The sequence below is a fragment of the Panthera onca genome, chromosome A2, assembly GCF_046562875.1.
Source record: "Panthera onca isolate mPanOnc1 chromosome A2, mPanOnc1 haplotype 2, whole genome shotgun sequence".
Lineage (NCBI taxonomy): Eukaryota > Metazoa > Chordata > Mammalia > Carnivora > Felidae > Panthera > Panthera onca.
The window spans coordinates 54,589,352-54,608,479 of record NC_138340.1 but is presented as its reverse complement, the minus strand read 5'-3'; the positions used below and the strand labels follow the sequence as shown (position 1 = coordinate 54,608,479).

General features: G+C 40.4%; 2 protein-coding genes across 7 annotated transcripts in view; one reads left to right on the top strand and one right to left on the bottom strand.

Moving 5' to 3' along the window:
• TRH (thyrotropin releasing hormone) overlaps nucleotides 1–12,664 on the bottom strand; it is a 69,239-nt gene extending 56,575 nt beyond the window's left edge. Inside the window, exon 1 of the mRNA XM_060631844.1 lies at nucleotides 12,446–12,664. The gene's annotated coding sequence lies outside the window, so the exon portion shown is untranslated. The remainder of the gene's footprint in view (nucleotides 1–12,445) is intronic.
• Nucleotides 2,293–19,128, top strand: part of TMCC1 (transmembrane and coiled-coil domain family 1) — a 252,409-nt gene continuing 235,573 nt past the window's right edge. For 3 of the 6 annotated variants that reach the window (XM_078442727.1, XM_081794992.1, XM_060631837.2), the window contains exon 1: nucleotides 11,533–11,663. The gene's annotated coding sequence lies outside the window, so the exon portion shown is untranslated. Of the gene's footprint in view, nucleotides 2,407–11,062; nucleotides 11,116–11,532; nucleotides 11,664–19,128 lie in introns of those variants that run through there. The other 3 variants (XM_081794993.1, XM_078442723.2, XM_078442728.2) reach the window with 2 other exon arrangements.

Below are 19,128 nucleotides of genomic sequence, written 5' to 3'. Positions count from 1 at the left end.
ATCATGAGGAGAAAGCTGGTCTGATAGAATAAAGCTAAGAGAAGCATAGAGGAAGAACCTACTCTAGGATCCAGGTGTCTCTGAGGCTCTTTTCTTTCCTTTTTTTTTTTCTTTCAGATAGAGAGAAAGAGAGCACATGATCTGGAGAGAGAAGAGGGAGAGAGAGAGAGAGAATCCCAAGCAGGCTGTGCATCCCTATGACCTTGGGATTGTGACTGGAGCTAAAATCAAGTAGGTCACTCAACCAACTGAACCAACCAGGCACCCCTGAGACCCTGCCTTTTCCATGGATACATTCTATAAACACACCAGCATCGTTCTAATAAGTTGCTGTGATTTTGTGAAGCCTGTATGTTTTGGATTTTAATGATTTGAAACTAAAATAGACCATTTTGGTTGGGATCTCCCAACCAAATGAGATCCCAACTCATTTGGGTTCAGATCCCAACCACTAGCAATTCCAATCATAAGACCCCAGTAGGAAAGCTGTCAGAGTTCCATTCCCCTGGAACTAAATGTATTATTGGCTCTGCTTGGATGGAATGAAGACCATGGGAGTTGGCACCAAGGACTTGTCCCACTGGCTCTGTCTGAGTCCCAGGGAGGGCCATGGTTTTCACACTGTTGATAGAACCATTGGTACTCATCTCTACCTTACCTGCTAGGCTCTTGGAATGTGGCATTCTCCTACCCCCTCAGGATTAAGGCCAGGTCAGTGGAAGGAATATATGGTTTATTGTCAACAGAAAGAAACAAGGGGAGTGGTGCCTGGGAGGCTCAGTCAGTTGAGCGTCTGACTCTTGATTTCAGCTCAGGTCATGAACTCATGGCTTGTGAATTTGATCCCTGCATTGGGCTCTGGGATAATGGTGCAGAGCCTGCGTGGGATTCTCTTTCTGCCCCTCCCCTGCTCATGGGCTCTCTCTCACACAATAGATAAATAAACTTTTAAAAAATAAAAAGAAAGAAAGAAACAAAGAAAGAAACAAAGAAAGAAACAAAGAAAGAAAGGGAAAGGGATTAAAACTCATTGAGTCTCACCTCTTAAGTTATGGGTGGGAGACAGAGAAGAAGCTAGGGGAAGCCCTCCATGCCAAGATGAAAGGAGATTGGTCACAATCCCTTACTTCTGCCTAAATCTTAAAATGAGGTATAAATTACATAAAGAATCTTAAGAATACATTTCTACAGGGATGCCTGAGTGGCTCAGTCGGTTAAACGTCCCACTTGAGCTCAGGTCATGATCTCACGGTTTATGGGTTCAAGCCCTGCGTTGGGCTCTGTACTGATAGCTCAGAGCCTGGAGCCTACTTCGGATTCTGTCTCTCCCTCCCTCTCTGCCCCTCCCCTGCTCATGCTCTGTCTCTCTCTGTCTCTCAAAAATAAATAAAACATTAACAAAAACAATTTTTTTTAAAGAACACATTTCTACACACATACACACTTGTATAACCACCATTCAGATCCAGATCCAGAACATTATAAGCATCCAAGAAGACTGCTATGTACCCCTTCCTAGTCAGTATGTTGCACCACCCCCCATTGTGACCCATCTCTATCATCTTAGGTAGTTTTGCCTGTCCTTGAACTTCATGTAATGGAATCATACAGTATGTGGACTTTTGTGTCTGGCTGCTTTTTCATTCAACATAATATATTGGCCCCAATACTCTTGATCTTCATGATACTCCTGTAACAATAGTTAACTATTAGGTGCCAGGTGGTGTTCCAAGAGCTTTACATGTGTATATTCATTTACTTCTCAGAGTATACCTCTGGGTTAAGTATAGATAAAGGTGCTGGGGCACAGAGATGCGAGATACCTTGCCCGAGACATGGGTCTGAAGTGGCAGAGTTAAAACTGGAGGCGGGCACTCCATCTCCGTCTAAGTTCATATCTAAGAAGTAGGAGATCTCCTATACATTTTAAGGGCTGAGAGGCTAACTGGGTAGATCTGGGTCTTTGGAGACTCAAGTTAGGGCAACAGGAATAAATGTGCTAAATAGAGTAAAGTGTTGTACAAATATAAGGCAGGGCCATATTTCATTTAATATTAATAGAGTTGCCCTTCCGTCATTTACTAATCCAATAAACATTTATTGAGAACCTAAAGAGATACGTGGAAGGTCAGTGGGTTCAGAACAATAGAGACAAAGTCCCTGCATCGTGGAAGTCACAGTCCAGAGAGGAGAGCAGGTGTTTAAGGGAAATTACGTGTATGTCGGGCTAATAAAGGGGAAGTTCAGGATGCTTTCCCTGGTGTGTGTTGGGAGAATCTGACCTTGTCTGTGGGGTCAGAGAAGTTCTCTCTAAGGAAATGACATTTTAGCTGTGACATGAGAAGTCAGCAGAGTCTGAGAGAAGGTGTACTGGGCACAGGAAACAGCGCAATCAGAGATCCTGAGGTAAGAGAGAAACTCGCACAAGAATTAGAAATTCAGAGTTACTAGCATATGACAATTTGCCATAAAACAGTGACTTAGCCTGCTTTCATGGAAATGAAATTTCTTATGACAATTTCAATCTTTACTTTCTCTCTCTCTCTCTTTATGTATCATGGACACTAGATGTGACAGCCTTTTTGATCACTCTAGACCTTAACTAGTTTTTACTAAGTTTTAATTTTGTGAAGATACATTCTTTACTTGTTACCTACATTAGCAGAGTTAAACACATCCTGAAAGACACATATGGAGGCATCTTTGGAAATGTGATGTTATTGCTACAAAGATACTGCAATATTTCAACGGAAGTTACACAGAATTTTACCAAACAACTTCAGGTTTTCAGTTCCTCTGCATTCATTTCCTATCAATACTATCGCTAACTAATATCCATTAGTTAATTTTAACTATCAATTTTTAACAGTTGTTGCAATTCATGCTCACTGCCATTCTTCAAATTACATGTCACTTAGTCCAGTGCTTAGTTCAGATCGCCAGATTGCCTAAAATAAAGACTTTGACTAAGCTGATCTGGAATAGGGCTAAGGTTCTGCTTTTTTTTTTTTTTTTTTTAAATTTTTTTTTAACGTTTATTTATTTTTGAGACAAAGAGAGACAGATCATGAACAGGGGAGGGTCAGAGAGAGGGAGACACAGAATTTGAAACAGGCTCCAGGCTCTGAGCTGTCAGCACAGAGCCCGATGCGGGGCTTGAACTCACAGACCGTGAGATCGTGACCTGAGCCGAAGTCGGCCGCTTAACCAACTGAGCCACCCAGGCGCCCCTAAGGTTCTGCATTTTTAACAATTCCCCAGGTGGTGCTGATTCTGCTGGTCCAAGGATCACATGAATATTAAGGATTTAGATTAAAGACTGAACAAGGTCATTATTTTCGTTCAGTAGCATACATTTTTATTTTAAAAATGACATTGCAGTTTCAAATGCAGGATAAAAAAGGAATTTATTTTAATTTTTTTAATGTTTATTTATTTTTGACAGACAGAGTGTGAGTGGGGAAGGGGCAGAGAGAGAGAGAAAGACACAGAATCTGAAGAGGCTCCAGGCTCTGAGCTGTCAGCACAGAGCCAGATGTAGGGCTTGAACTCACAAGCCATGAGATCATGACCTGAGCCAAAGTCAGATGCTTAACTAACTGGGCCACCCAGGGGCCCCAAAAAGAAATTTATTTGAAAATTTGGGTTTGGATCATAGGTAGCTTGAAGGATTTGCAACTGAAATCTCCTTTTTCTAGTATTTTCTATATTGAAGAGATTGAAACCAATGTCAAGAGGCTCTGCAATTTATTTTAAAAATCAATCATCTATTTTTTTTAAGAGAAAGACATTTCTAATTTTTTAATGTTTTATTTATTTTTGAGAGAGGGAGAGAGACAGAGCATGAGCTGGGGAGGGGCAGAGAGTGAGGGAGACACAGAATCCCAAGCAGACTCCAGGCTTTGAACTGTGAGCATAGAGCTCCATGTGGGGCTTGAACCCACAAACTGAACTGCGAGGTCATGACCCTAGCCGAGTCAGACACTAAACCAACTGAACCACCCAGGCGCCCCAATAATTATCTATCTTTTGAATTTTTTTTTTTTTTTTTTTGAGAGAAAGAGAGTGCCAGCGAGGGAGGGGCAGAGAGAGAGGGAGACAGAGGATATGAAGCAGGCTCTGTACTCTCAGTGCAGAGCCCAATGTGGGGCTTGAATTCACAAACCACAAGATCATGACCTGAGCCGAAATCAAGAGTTGGACGCTTAACTGACTGGGCCACCCAGGTGCACCAATGGTCTATTTTTTGTTTTTGCTTTTTTAAAAATGTTTATTTATTTGTTTTTGAGAGAGGGAGAGAGAGAGAGAGAGAGAGAGAGAGAGAGAGAGAGCACAAGCAGGGGAGGGGCAGACAGAGAGAGGGAGACACAAAATCTGAAGGGGCTCCAGGCTCTGCGCTGCCAGCACAGAGCCCGACACGGGGCTCAAACTCACGAGCTGTGAGATCATGACCTGAGCCGAAGTCACACCCTAACCAACTGAGCCACCCTGGTGCCCCAATAATCTGTTTTTTAAATAATCTATTTTTTTGTAAGCATTCTCATTTAGTTTTTCTTTGAAGAACTTCTTAATCCCTTTCAGGTTTTTGAGAGCATTATGTACATCCAAAATTATGTTTTTTGTGCATTGAATTTTCTGTATCATTTTATTTAAACCATTCATTTTACCTAAAGCATCATACCAAGTCAGTACTAAGCTAACAAATTTAGACAAGGATATGTTTGAAAGCAGAACATCAGCTGGTATTTCAGGACCTGTGTTCTTTATTAATATCATCATAAAAAAGATCATTGCACACTGTTTGTAACTGAGTTTTCACTGGCATGATAGTATCAATTCAATTTCCCCATCATATATTTAACAGTGGTTTCACATTTATATTCAATGTTTTTCAATATACCCACGTGTTTAACTGAAACTGAAAAGCAGTCATATAGTTTTTGGAAGATATTTTAAAATTCAGTAATGTCAAAGGAGAGTTTGACTGCACTGTTCACAATGAAGTTTAAAGAATGCTTTAAAAATATATACAACGGTGTATCATTTTTTTCAAAGAACTATTACAATGCTACATTTTCCCCATATAGTTGCATCATTGTCATATTTCTTGTTTCTCAAATGATTTTTGTCAAGTTCAGTGTTTGTAAGTATTTTATTAAAAATTTAAAGTGGGGGTGCTTGGCTGGCTCAGTGGGTGGAACATGAGATTCTTGATATCTGTGTTGTAAGTTCAAGTCCCATGGTTGGTGTAGAGATTACTTAAAATAAAATCTTTAGGAGTGCTTGGGTGGCTCAGTCAGTTAAGCGTCCAACTTTGGCTTGGGTCATGATCTCATGGTTCGTGAGTTCCAATCCTGCATCAGGCTCTCTCTGCTATCAGTGTGGAGGCTGCTTTGGATCCTGTGTTCCCCTCTCTCTCTGCCCCTCCCCTGCTCTCCCTCTCTGTCTCAAAATAAATAGACATTTCAAAAATAAATAAATAAAATCTTTAAAGGAAAATATTTGAGTTTAGAAATCTACAAGTTGAATCATAATTATTATCTGTGTTACATACATTAGGTATTGAACCTAAAATAATGAGTTAATGTTTAGCACTTCTCACCTTATCCCCAAGTATATCTTTTATAACACCTGCTAACATTTTAATAAATGGGTTTTATATTCATCCCCTGAGTAATGTGCCATGTTTTTTTGGTGTTATTTGATTTTGCATAAATACTCTTCCATGATGTTACCAAATGTTGCCAAATGGATAATATTCCAATTTCCGCACTGTGAAAAGTAATTGGGTAAGTGTTTGAATGTTAGATATTACCTCACCAAGAGCAGAATCATTTGTATAATGTTTTCAATAGGAGCACACCAATATTTCTTCCCATTTTATACAGTATTCTGCAGCACTATTTTTCACTGTGTCCCATGTATCTCTGATGTTTTTTTCTGTGTTTTCCCTCCTTTTCCTTTTCTGTGCTTTAATCTGTATTCTTTTGATTGTATCTTTTAGTTCACTAATCTTCTGTTCTGCTGTTTCTAATCTGCTATGAATTATATCAAATGATTTTTTTTTAAAGATTTTGTTTTTTAAGTAATCTCTACACTCCAAGTTTGGGGCTCAAACTTATAACCTGGAGATCAAGAGTCCTGTGCTCTACTGACTGAGCCAGACAGGCTCCCTTAATGAATTCTTTTTGATCACAATTTTATTAAGACATACTATACATACAATAAACTGCAATTGTTTATAGTACACAATCAGATGAACTTTGACCTAGGTATATACCCATGAAACCACTGCCATAATCAAGATTCAGATTATTCTGATCACCTCCAAAAGTTTCTTTGTACTCATTCACCCCTCATCTCTCTTTCTCCATATCTGGACCCGTGAAAGTTCCCCGGGTCTATAGTGCTCTCGCTATAGATTAGTTTGCATTTTCTAGAATTTTATGTGGAATTATACAATATGTATTCTTTTGTCTTCAGCTTCTGTTGCTCAGTATAATGTTTTCAGGATTCATCCACATAGTCGGGTGTATTGGTAATTCATCCCTTTTAACTGCTGAGTAGTATTCCATTGTATAGATATACCAAATTTGTTCATCCATTTACCTGTTGATGGGTATTTGAGTTGTTTCCAGTGTTTTGATACTGCGAGTAGAGCTGCTATAAATATTCTTGGTGTGGGTATATGTTTTCATTTCTCTTGGTTATATGATAGTCTTTTTGAAGTGTCCATTTGGCTTTACTCTAGTCTCCAGTTATTTTACACTAGTCAACAGTAATCTAAGTGTTGCTATGAAGGCATTTTTGTATAGATAGTTAAAATCCTTAATCAGTTGACTTTAAGAAAGGGAGATTATCATAGATAATTTGGTTTGGCCTGATTCAATCATGAGAAGTCATTAAAAGCAGAGTTGAGTTTCTCCTGAAGAAGATATATTGCCTTGGGACAACAGTTTCTGTCTTAGCCTGAAAGTTCCAGTCGGCCCTTCCTGATAGCCTGCCCTATGAATTTTAAATGTGCTTAAATAGCCCTTTTCCCCACCCCCAATTGCATAAATCAGTTTCTTGAAATAAATCTCTTATTTCTTGTCTTCTACTTGTCCTGCTTCTCTGAACCCTGACGGATACAGATTTTGGTATTGAAAGTGGTTCTAAATGAACAGAATCTTAAGAATGAGTTTTCTGGATTGGTTCTCTAACCTGGTTAGATTTAAATGTTTATTTATTTATTTATTTATTTATTTGAGAGAATAGAGACATTGCAAGCAGGGTAGGGGCAGAGAGAGACAGGAAGAGAGAGAACCTCAAACAGGCTCCGTGCTGTCAGCACAGAGCCCCATGTGGGGCTCAAACTCATGAACTGTGAGACGGTGACCTGAGCCAAAATCAAGAGTTGGTCGTTTAACCGGACTGAGACACCCAGGCATCCCTAACCTGGTTAGATTTAAAGGCACTAATGACTATTTCCAGTGGTAAAGAGGGTACTGGTAGTCCATGGCATGATGAGGCATTGGGTACTCCTAATCAAATACCTATGTCAAGCGAGGTCGTTAGTGGCCATGTATTTTCCACCTTAGAATATTGTAGTCAAATTAGGAATATAATGGGATTGGCTGGTTGCTCCTAACTGTACTGAAGAAAGTGGGGAAAGAAAAGGTTGAGCTCAAACTATGCATAGATGACTTGAAAGCTTCTGAATCTGCCTCGAAATAAACCCTTAGTGCCAAGATTTCTGAAAACCAAACTCAGAGCCTCATTCTGCAAGTGGGTAATAGAAACGCTGGTTAGAGTCTGGCAGGCCCCATGAATTACAGTGCAGAACCTTAGGGTTTTGGAGCAAAACACTGCCATTGTCTACATATAACTACTCTCCTTTTGAGAAATAGTTTTTGGCTTACTACTGAGCCCTAGAACAGACTGAATGCTTGACCATGGCCATCAAGTTACCATGTGATCTGAGCTGCCCATCATGAACTAGGTGTTATCTGACTCACCAAATTATAAAGTTGTGCATAAATGGCAATCACAAATGGTATGGTTACTGAAGGTATGAGTACGTTGTATGAAGAAGTGGCCCAAATGTCCTTGGTCTCTTGCTACAGTATCTTTTCTCTCTCAGCCCACAGATACAAACCATTGGGGCATCCCTATGACCAGTTGACTGGGGAAGAGAAAGGGTAGTCTTGGTTTATAGCCTTGTGTACAAAGGTTCTGCACAATATGCAGGCACTGGGTGAAAATGGACTGCTATAGTACTATAGCTCTTTTCTGGGATAATCTTGAAGAATAATAGTGAAGGAAAAGCCTCCTGGTTGGCAGACTTCGAGCAGTGCACCTGCTTCCTCATTTTGCCTTGAAGGAGAAATGGCCAGAAGCTCTGTTGGTCTGGAGGTCTTGGCTCCAAAGGGAAGAATGCTTCCACCAGAAGACCCAACAATGATTCTTTTTCTTTTTTTTTCACTTTTCAAAAGAATTTTATTTTATTTTTTGCATTTTATTTACATCCAAGTTAGTTAACATATGGTGTAATAATGGTTTTAGGAGAATTTAGTGACTCATCACTTACATGTAACACCCAGTGCTCACCCTGACAAGTGCCCTCCTTAATGTCCATCACCCATTTAGCCCATCCCCCCAACCAACACCCCTCCAGCAACCCTCAGTTTGTTCTCTGTATTTAAGAGTCTTTTATGGGTTGCCTCCCTCTTTGTTTTTATCTTATTTCTCCTTCCCTTCCCCTATATCCATCTGTTTTATTTCTTAAATTCCACTTGAGTGAGGTCATATATTTATCTTTCTTTGATTGACTTATTTTGTTTAGCATATTACACTATAGTTCCATCCACGTTCTTGCAAATGGCAAGATTTCATTTTTTTTTTTGATTGCTGAGTAATATTCCATACCTCACATCTTTATCCATTTATCAGTCGAAAGACATTTGGGCTCTTTCCACAATTTGGTAGTACTGCTAACAATGATTCTTTTGAACTGGAAGTGGAGATTGTCACCTGGTCACTTTGGGTATCTCATGCCTCTGAATCAACAGGCAAAGAAGGGAGGGTTTTTGTTTTTTTTTTTTTAATGTTTACTTATTTTATTTTTGAGAGAGAGAGAGAGAAAGAGGGTAAGAGGGAAAGGGAGAAAGAGAATCCCTTTCTGTCAGCTGTAAGCGCAGAGCCCAACAAGGCTCCAACCCACAAACCATGAGATCATGACTTAAGCTGAAATCAACAGTCACACGTTAAACCTATTGAGCCACCCAGGAGAGCCAGAAGGAAGTTTCTTATATAAATGAAATAAATCACACAGAGAAAGACAGATATATGATTTCACTCATATGTGGCATCTAGACAAAATAAAAAATGAATGAATGAACGAACAAAAAAGAAACAGACCCATAAATATGGAGAACAAACTGGTGGTTGCAAGAGAGAAGGGTGGGGGCAGGATGGGCAAAATGAGTGAAGCAGAGTGGGAGATACAGGCTTCCAGTTACTGTTTTACACGAGAAATTAATGTAAGAAGGGAGTTCCTGTATTGGCCAGGGTGACTGATCCTGATTACCAAGGGGGAAATGTAATTGCTACTACACAATGGAGATGTATTAACAATAGTTAACTCTATATTGCAGTATTAAGTTACAGGATGTCAAAAGTGGAAAGGGAACAGCACCTAAGGACTTTGTATTCTCTTTTAGGGAAAGATATATGTTTTCAGTTGTATGCAGGTTAGTTGTAGCATGTTAGGGGGAAGTATGGCCTTGTTGTCTTTATTTGGAGCTTAAGTACATTTAAAGAAATGTGTAGGAGTGGGATTGCTGGGTCATCAGACTTTTTAATTCTAGCTATTCTAATGAGAGTGTAGTGGGAGATCATGGTGGTTTTAATTAGCAAATTCCTGGATGAATAAAGATGTGGAGCATCTTTTTGTTGTTTATTGTTGTTTTTTTCCTTTGGTGAAATGTTTACTAAAACCTTTGCTTATTGTTTAATTGGGTTGTTTATTGTCTTTTTATTACTCAGTTATAAGAGTTCTTTATTCTGGATACAAGTCTATTGTCAGATATATTGTATTGCAAATTCTCCCTCCCATCTGTCGCTTGCCTTTTCATTTTCTTAATGGTGTCTTTCAAAGAATAAAGATTTTTTAATTTGATGAAGTTCAAATTACGAACTATTTCTTTTTGTGCCCTAAGAAATCTTTGCCTATCTTGAGACCGCTAAATATTTTTTTTTGTTTTCTTCTAGAAATTTACTTGTAGTTTTAGCTTTCATGTTTATAATCCATTTTTAGTTTCCTCTGGGGCCTCCTTCAGTGCTCCTGAGATCTATAAATGCATCCCCCCATCTAAGATAAACTTGCCACCTCTCTGGCCTTCATTCTTCATCCAAACTATCATCAAGCCCTGTGCCTAGGAGGTGCTCTTCTCTACCACCACCAGTTTACCTTGCCTTGACTGTTACAGCAGCCTAACTGGCCCCTCTGTCCCAACTCTGAGCCCCCTCCAGAAGTGATGATTTTAAAATAGAAATGATGAAAAATCCTCAATGGCTTCCCCAGATTCTCAAATCCTTGCCCCAATTATTGTATACATCTTTCCGCGCTCAACTCCACATTCAGCGGTCTTTCAGCACACCATTCTGGCCATGCCAAGTTCTCACGTGTTGTACCTTGTTAACTCCTTTCAAGTCAGCCTTTGGATTCCAGCCTGCATATCCTTGACTAAATTCCTACCCCACCCTCCCAGGTTTTCTTAACACCACGTACCTCCCGGAAGAGATCTTACTAATTACAAATTGTAACGTTTTGTGATTCTCCCTTTAACGTTGTCCTTCTTCACCAGACCTAATTTCGTGTGGCTAGGGACTCTTTTACTTCCATAATGTACCCCCTGCAAGTGGAACAGGGCCTACCACACGGAAGCCTCAATACATAAGTGATGAACAAATAAATGAATTAGAAAAATGGAATAATAAAGGCATAGGCTGATGGCTGCTTGTGGTCCCTTCAGTGGTATTACCAGACGGCATATATTAACAGTCTCGGTCTTTTTCCCAGCAGTGGACGAAAACCTGCTAGATCGGAGAAGGGAGGAAGGCATTTCAATCAAGGTAGGAAGAACAGGTGTGTGATCTGGCACGGCGGCTGTAAGTCTGCTCAAGCCTGTGTAGCTCTGGGCCCTCGCTCCCTAGAAAAAGGGGTCAGACCAGAGGGCCTTAGTTTCTAGACCTTACACCCGGAGGAACCCATCCGGACCAGCACAGGATCACCTGCCAAGGTTCTGCTCTCCGGCCCAGCAACCGCGTGGGTGGGAGGGCGGGGCCACGCCTTCCGGGGGCCGTCCCCGCCCCTTGCAGCGTGCGCGCGCCCGTCGCCGCCTCGCGCTTGCGCGGCCAGCTGGGGGCGGAGGTTGTGGGCGGTGGCGGCGGGCGCGCGCGCTCTCGCCCCCTCGCGCCGGTTCGCGCTCCCGCGCCGGGGCTGAGGAGGCTGTGGCGGCTGCAGCGGCGGCTGCGGCGGCTGAGGCGGCACGGGGGGAGGGCCGGGAGGGGGGTGGTTGGGGGGGATGGACCGAGCGAGGCGGCCGCAGCGGCAGGAGCCGGCGCTTGAGCTCGAGCCACGGCGCTGGCGGAGACGCCGGCTGCCCCTCCCCTCCGCACCGGTGAGTGAGTGCTCCCGCCCCGGACGCTGGCGGCGGCCGCGGCCCCTCACGGCCCTTCCGCCGCGGGTGTGGAGAGTCGTGAGGGGAGCGTGGCCCAGAGGCGCGGCCGACGCGGGCCCGGCCTCCCGCTCGCGGCCTGGCGCGGCTCGGACCCTCGGTCGCCTCCGTTCGGGGCTGGAGCTCCGGGCCTAAGACTCGTCCTCCAGCATCCCGCCGGGCCTTTTTCCTTCCCAGCTCGTTCCGCTGTCACTTCGACCCTGGGGCTTCCCTCCCTACCCCCTCTCTTCGCTCCCCTTTCCAGCCCCCTCCCCCCTTTCCAGCCCCCACCTTTCCAGGGCCAAGGGGAGGGAGGAGAGTGTGAGGAGTTGGGCCGAGGCCTGAGGGACTGTTTGGGAGTAGACTCTGGTGGGGGTCTGGGGTCCTATGAGCCCTCGCTCGTCCCGGTGTCCCCAGAAGTTGGCCACTGGGGCCCAGCTGTTGCCACCTGAAACCAGTTTTGCACCTTTTGTTTTGATTTTGAACTTGTCGTTTGGGGGAGGGGGGAGGAGCCCGCTGTACTGGGAAAGGGAGAATAGGTGCTGCAAGGTGGGCCGTGAGACTAGGCTGGCTGGGCTTGGCCTCGGAGTGCCTTTTATTAATCCATTTAGGAAGAGAAAAGGGGGCTCAGTGAGTTGCACCTTCCCTAAAGGGCAGATATCCGTTTATAGCTTGCAAACCCCTGCTTTTTTCATTTTAAGCAAAGGTGTGTGTAGTGTTGGTCCAATTGTTGGTTTGGTTCCTACCTTAACAACATTGATGATGAGGCTCTCCCAGGTGAATCTGCAGCTGAGTTTCTTGAAGCAGCCCACTTGAGCTGTTGGCTGATTTCTCCCTTTTCTTTGATGACACCATCCACGAGTCCTGGTAGATTCTAGTCACCGCTTTTGCAAGTCTGCCTTTTCATCCTGACTTGTCACAGAAGAAAGGAAGAACACACAGTCTAATCCAAAATGGTTGCTATAAGTCTGACATACTCATAGGCATCTCTAGGAAAGGTCTGAATTCCTAAATTAGTTAATTCTAAAAAATAAAAATAAAAATAAAAAAAAAATCCAGGGCTTAAAAAGCATGTAGCTGCTTTACAACCAAACTTTGATATGTTTACGTCTTTTGACCACTATCTTAAATTTTGGGAGAGATTCGTTAAACCGAATCCTTGTCTTTGAAGTACCTGTGTATAGAAATTGTTGCAAAGCCTGGAGGAAAGAACCTTATGAAAATGTTAATGACAGGATCCCTCAGGGGGTAGGTATGTTGTTTTCCTCCATTTGTAGATTAAAACAGTGAGACCAGAATTGCGAGTAGGTGGTAGTTTTACTAGTGTCCTGTAACACACGATGCTTTTAGGTGGGATTTTAAGGTAACAATACCTTGTCCTCTACCAACAGAATTGGCTTGTATTTTTCTTTTTTTTTTTTTGAAATCACACACCCACTCTCTGGCTAGTATAGAAAGATTAAAAAGCTGCTTCTGGTCTGTGGGTGGTAACCTTTTAATTTCTAAAGAGTTTTCAGTTGCTTACAGAATAGATTGCTGATCAGCGTAGGAAAAATTTAGATATTAGAATGTCATTAGCACGTGATTGAGATCTGTTATAATTATGAACATTAAGATTTGGCATAGTGTGGATGTTGTATACTATGTATAGGAAATTAGATTTCTCAGAGGATTTGCATCTTAAGGTAAACAGTCCGCTGACAGAATGTTGTTACACCTTCCAGTAGTTGAGGGAATCTTTTATAAGCACAAAAAAACCTGTACAATTTGATGAAGAAACCCAATGACCTGGACTAGTTGGTGACCACCATTTCTTTAAGCTGTTTGTTCCTTCTCTCCACTGGAATATTTCCCCTTTTCTGCGAGAGTCATATATGCACAAAACCTATAATGGCTAAGGGCTTAAGTTTAAATTCCTCAAAATGACATGAATTCCTCAAAATCACATTTATGATTTATTTCTTCATAGAATATTTATTGAGTCCTTATTTTGTTCCAGAAGTTTTTCTAAATACTGGGCAATGGTGGGGAACAAAATAGACAAAGTCCTTGTTATTGGGCTTTTTTTGGTTTGTGTGAGAATGAGGATAACAAACAAGTAGACAGGATAATTTTGGGTAATGCTGTAAATCAGCAGTTAGCAAACTTTTTCTGTTAAAGACCAGAAAGTATTTTAGGCTTTATGGGCCATACACTTTTTGTTGCAACTACTCAACTCTGTTGTTGTAGTGCAAAGTAGCCACAGACAGTACATAAACAAGTGTTTCTGTGTTCTAATTAAACTTGGTAGGAGTGCCTTGGTGGCTCAGTCGGTTAAGCTTTCCACTAGTGATTTTGGCTCAGGTCAGGATCTCATGGTTCCTGGGATTGAGCCCTGAGTAGGATTCTGAGCTGACAATGTGGAACCTGCTTGGGATTCTCTTTCTCTCCCTCTCTTTTCTGCCCCTCCCTCACCCATGCATGCACATTCTCTCTCTCTCTCTCAAATAAACAAAAAAACCCAAACAACTTTGTACATTGAAATTTGAATTTCATGTAATTTTCCCATGTCACAAAATATTCTTTTTCATTTTTTGGGGGGGGGGGGAGGTCATATTAAAACATAGGACAAGCTGGATATTGGCCTGTAGGCTCTAGTGTGGCCCTTTATAGAAAAAGTTTGCTGATTCCTGATATCAGCTATGAAGAAGATAAGACAAGATGTGACAAGTGAGTGACTGGTGGGTTGGTGGGGAGGCCTCACTAAGGAGTAGATATTTCATTTGTGGCCTAAAAGATGGAAGAATTTTACTGGCAAATGAAACAGCAAGTACAAAGATCTGCAAGTGGAAATGAACTGGTCCTATGTTCCCCAGCATTGAACTTTACATACCATGTCATTCTTGCCTTTGTGACTCTGCTCATTTTGTTTTTAAGTAGGTTGCCCTATTCTGTCAGGTTTTAAAAGTCTACCCATAATAGAATCTAAGACTTGGAAGAGATCTTAACTTCCTACCTGGTTGCTCTCTTCTAAAATGTTCTCGGTGGTTTTTCAGCTTCTGTTTGAAACCTTTGATGATTGTAAATTCATTACTTTGAGATAGCCTATGCCATTTTTGGATAGTTCTAATTGTTAGAATGTTCTTCATGTTGTAATAGGATTCACCCTTTCTACCTTTTTTCCCTGATGCTGCCTTACAGTGAGTGACTATGGCGTAAGCCTACAGTGGGTTGCACCTCATTCCCAGGGATCAGTTCTAAAGCCAGGACTTGAAACAAAAATCACATAAAATGAAAACTATATTTGAAAATCCTGTAAATTGCTTAAAAAGTATTGTATACATGTTTTTGTGTATATAGCAATATATAATTCTTGGGCACTTTGCAAACTGAGAGCCACTGTGCATTACTGAAGGAAGGTGCAAGAGGAAATTATTATGTAGATATCCAGGTCTTCAAATAGTTTTGCTTTTTAAAACAGCTGTCAAATCCCTATCAGAGAGTGGTAGATGGTGGCACATTTTAATGTGTTTCTGCTTCCTTGCAGAGTTTATTTTATTGTATTTTTACATTAAGCCTCTTATATTAATGTTTATAAATGTGTTGTGAATATTAAATGAGATAATATATATAGAAGCACCTGGCACATGGTAAGTGGTCAATAAATGTTTGCCAGATTTAAAGTTTTTGCTTCAGTGGGCTCACATGCACACTGTCCTTTGAAAAGTTGCAGAGAAGAACTTGGCCACCTGCTTCCTGTCTTTCCAAATTGGCATTTCCTGTTGTGGCTTTACCAAACAGCTGTCACTCTCTATGTCCTTGAGTGTTGGTCACATTTTACCAGAGGTCAGCTAGTAAGTTAAATGGCTGTATGTTGTAACTCTGTTCTGCCACATGACTCAAAGTATTTGAACACTGCTGTTGTCTCCCATTCAGGTCTTTACTTTTCAGGGCTAAACTTCATGTCTTTCATTTCTTCTAATATTTTTTTAATTTCTTTACCCTCTTGTTGTTCTTATGAGTACACCAGTTTATTGTTGTTTGTTTTTTACTTTGGTACCCTGAATTACATTTTAAGGTACAAACTCATCTTTCATCTCCTTGATGAAGTCTACCTTCATAATTCTAGACCTTCTCTATATTCCTAATATACTTTTAGCTACACTTCTCAATTTAATATTTTTTAAAATTTATACTTGTTCACAAGCATTTTTCTTCACAGTGAGACAATAAGCTTCTTCAAGGCCAGCACCTTGTTTCATGTATCTTTTGTGTCCTGATGCACTGAGGAAAATTTCAGGCGTGCAGTAGATCATAAGTGTCTGACGTCAGCTCAGGTCAGGATCTCACGGTTTGTGAGTTTGAGCCCCATGTTGTGCTCTGTGCTGTCAGTTCAGAGCCTGGAGCCTGCTTCATATTCTGTGTCTCCCTCTCTCTTTGCCCTTCCCCCGCTTGCACTTTCTCTCTCTCAAAAAAAAAACAAAAAAACAAAAAAACAAAAAAAACCACACGCAAAAAAACCTTTTAAAATAAACTTTTTTTTAGAAGTGTTATATTTACTTCATTATTGTGAAGATAGTACAGAGAGTTCCTGTCTGTCTAGTTTCTCTTATTATTAACATATTAGTGTGGTACATTTGTCACAGGTAATGAACCATTATTGATCCATTATTACTAAGTTCTACAGTTTTTCTTTTAATATTCCTTTTTTTGTTCTAGGATCCCATTCAGGATGCCATGTTACATTTAATAGTCTTGTCTCTTTAGCTCCTCTTGGTTCTGATGATTTCTCAGACTTTCCTTGTTTTTAATGACCTTGGCAATTTTGAAGATAACGGATTAGGTATTTTTGTAGACTCTCCTTCAGTTGGAATTTGTGTGATGCTTTTCTAGTGGTTAGACTAATGTACTGTGATTTTGGAAAGACCACAGAGGTAAAGTGTCATTCTCATCACAAACCAGAAGTACGTACTAGTGATATCACTTGCTGGTGTTGATGTTAACTTTGATCACCCAGCTTGAGGTAGTGTTTGTTTTCTCAACTATAAAGTTAACCTTTTTGTTCTTCTCTTTCTATCCATATTCTGGAAGAAAGTTACTATGTGTAGCCTATACTTAATGAGTGATGAGTTACACTCCACCTCAAGGGTGGAGTATCTACATAAATTTTGTTGCTTCTGTTGTTTGAGCTTTGGGCATTGGGAACTCTTTCACTTGACTTCTGTTTCCCTTCCCTTTGATGTACTCACATGATTATGTGTGAAGGAGCACTTTCTTTCTGGCAACAAAAAATGCTTCAGACTCCTCTTTTATATATCATGTTCTAGTTCCTATAGTCAGCCAATTTTCCGAGGAGCCCTAGTTCCTTTTATGGGGAAATGGTATTAGAAACTAAGATTTGAGTGCGAGATGTGCTAGTAGCTACTTGAGTATTGTTGCTTCTAGGCCATCTGAATGACAGAGAAAGGCGATTCATGTGTATAAATTAAGCTGTTAATATACACATCTATAAGTATTTCTATATGTAACCATTTGTCTCTATATTAAGCTGAACATGAATTCATACAGGTGTTTCCAATTCTAATTCCTTACCACATGGATCATTCTAACCTCCACTATCCATTTACTTAATTCTTCAATTCCAGTATACATTTGAAGTGGTTTCAGAATTTTTTTAATATGTATACCTGTGGGAAATAACTTTATTAACTAGAGCACAGTGCTTATGGATAGTTCCTTTTGCCTTTAGTCTTATAGACTCCACTCATTTCCAGCATTACTTGGTCAGCACCTTATTCCTCCACCTACTTTGGGAGGTTGTTTCATGTTTATAATAGATTTGAATTTTTTTTAATGTTTATTGTTGAGAGAGAGAGAGAGAGAGAGAGAGGCAGAGAGAGAGGGAGACACAATCTCAGTGCTGCAGGCTCTCAGTGCTAACAGCTCAGCCTGATGTGGGGCTTGAACCTCCCAACTGCTAGATCATGATCTGAGCCAAAACAAAGTTAGACGCTTAACCCACTGAACCACCCAGGCACCCCTATAATAGATTTAGATTGTTTTGTCACATTCTGCATTCTATGCTGAGATCCCTTTACCTCTTACGGGATTATTTTAAAATTTGCACACATTAAGGCTTATTCTCTGTGCTGTGACACAATGGGTTTTGACAAACTTTTAATCTCTTGTGTTAACCATTACAGTATCCTGTAGAATAGTTTCAGTGCTCTAAAAAATTTATCCATCACCTATTCAACTCCCCTGATACCAGCCCCTGGGCAACCATTGATCTGTTTATTGTCTCTACAGTTTTGCCTTTTCCAGAATGTCAATATTTTAAATTTAAAGAAGTATTTTTGAATGATTTTTATGAACACAGCATTTTGTTAAGTAGTGGGAGATACAAGTACTAGACAACCAACACTCAAACTTTTTTTTCCTATTGAGCTAAAAGTCATATAACACAGAATTCATCATTTTAACCATTTAAAATGTACAGTTCAGAGGCTTTTAAGTACACTCACTATGTTGTACAACCACCACTACTATCTAATTCCAGAACAGTTTCATTAACCCAAAAAGAAACCTCATATTCATTAAGCAGTTCCTCTTCCCATCCCCTGGCAATCCCTAGACTGATTTTTGTCCCTATAGGTTTGCCTGTTTTGTATATTTAATTTAAGTGGAATTATATAATGTATGGTCTTTTGTTTTTGGTTTCTCTTATTTAATAATGTTTTTAATATTTATCCATGTTGTAGCATATTTCAGTACTTAATTCCTTTTTTGTGGGTGAATAATCCATTTTATGGACATAACACATTTTCATTTATCAGTTGATGGACATTTGACTTGTTTTCACTTTTTGGCTGTTATGAGTAATGTTGCTCTGAACATTCATGTGTAAGTTTTTGTTTGAACATGTTTTAACTAATGCATTTCTTTTGATAAATTTTATTTTCATATTAAAGGGAAAGTTACCCAATGGCTCATTTGGTGTAAAGTGCTTACAGTGCTACTTTCTCTTGGCATGGTATTCATCAGTGAATAGTGAAATCACATAATTTTCCTGTTGTCTTTACAGAATAAAGATTTTGGTCCCATTGGGGCAACAGTGGGTAGCCTTCCCTAGAATTCTGTTAGAGGAACATCCTGATTTATGTTGTGTACCATTTAGTTATATTTCTGAGTAGCAAGTAGTCGCTCATTGTGAAGCTGGATAATAAGATCTGCTTGTGGTCTAAAGGAATCTCTTGAGTGTATGAATTGTTTTTAACATTATATATTCACAGGGATAGTAGGCAGGATTCCCATTCTGTAATCTATTTGGCATCAGTGGTATTATAGAGGTTTTATTTTTATTAACCACATTCCCTCTGAGGTTTAGACTATATTAGAGTGGCATTAAATATTAGTGTTTTCTTTTTCCTATTTTAGCACCCAACCCTGA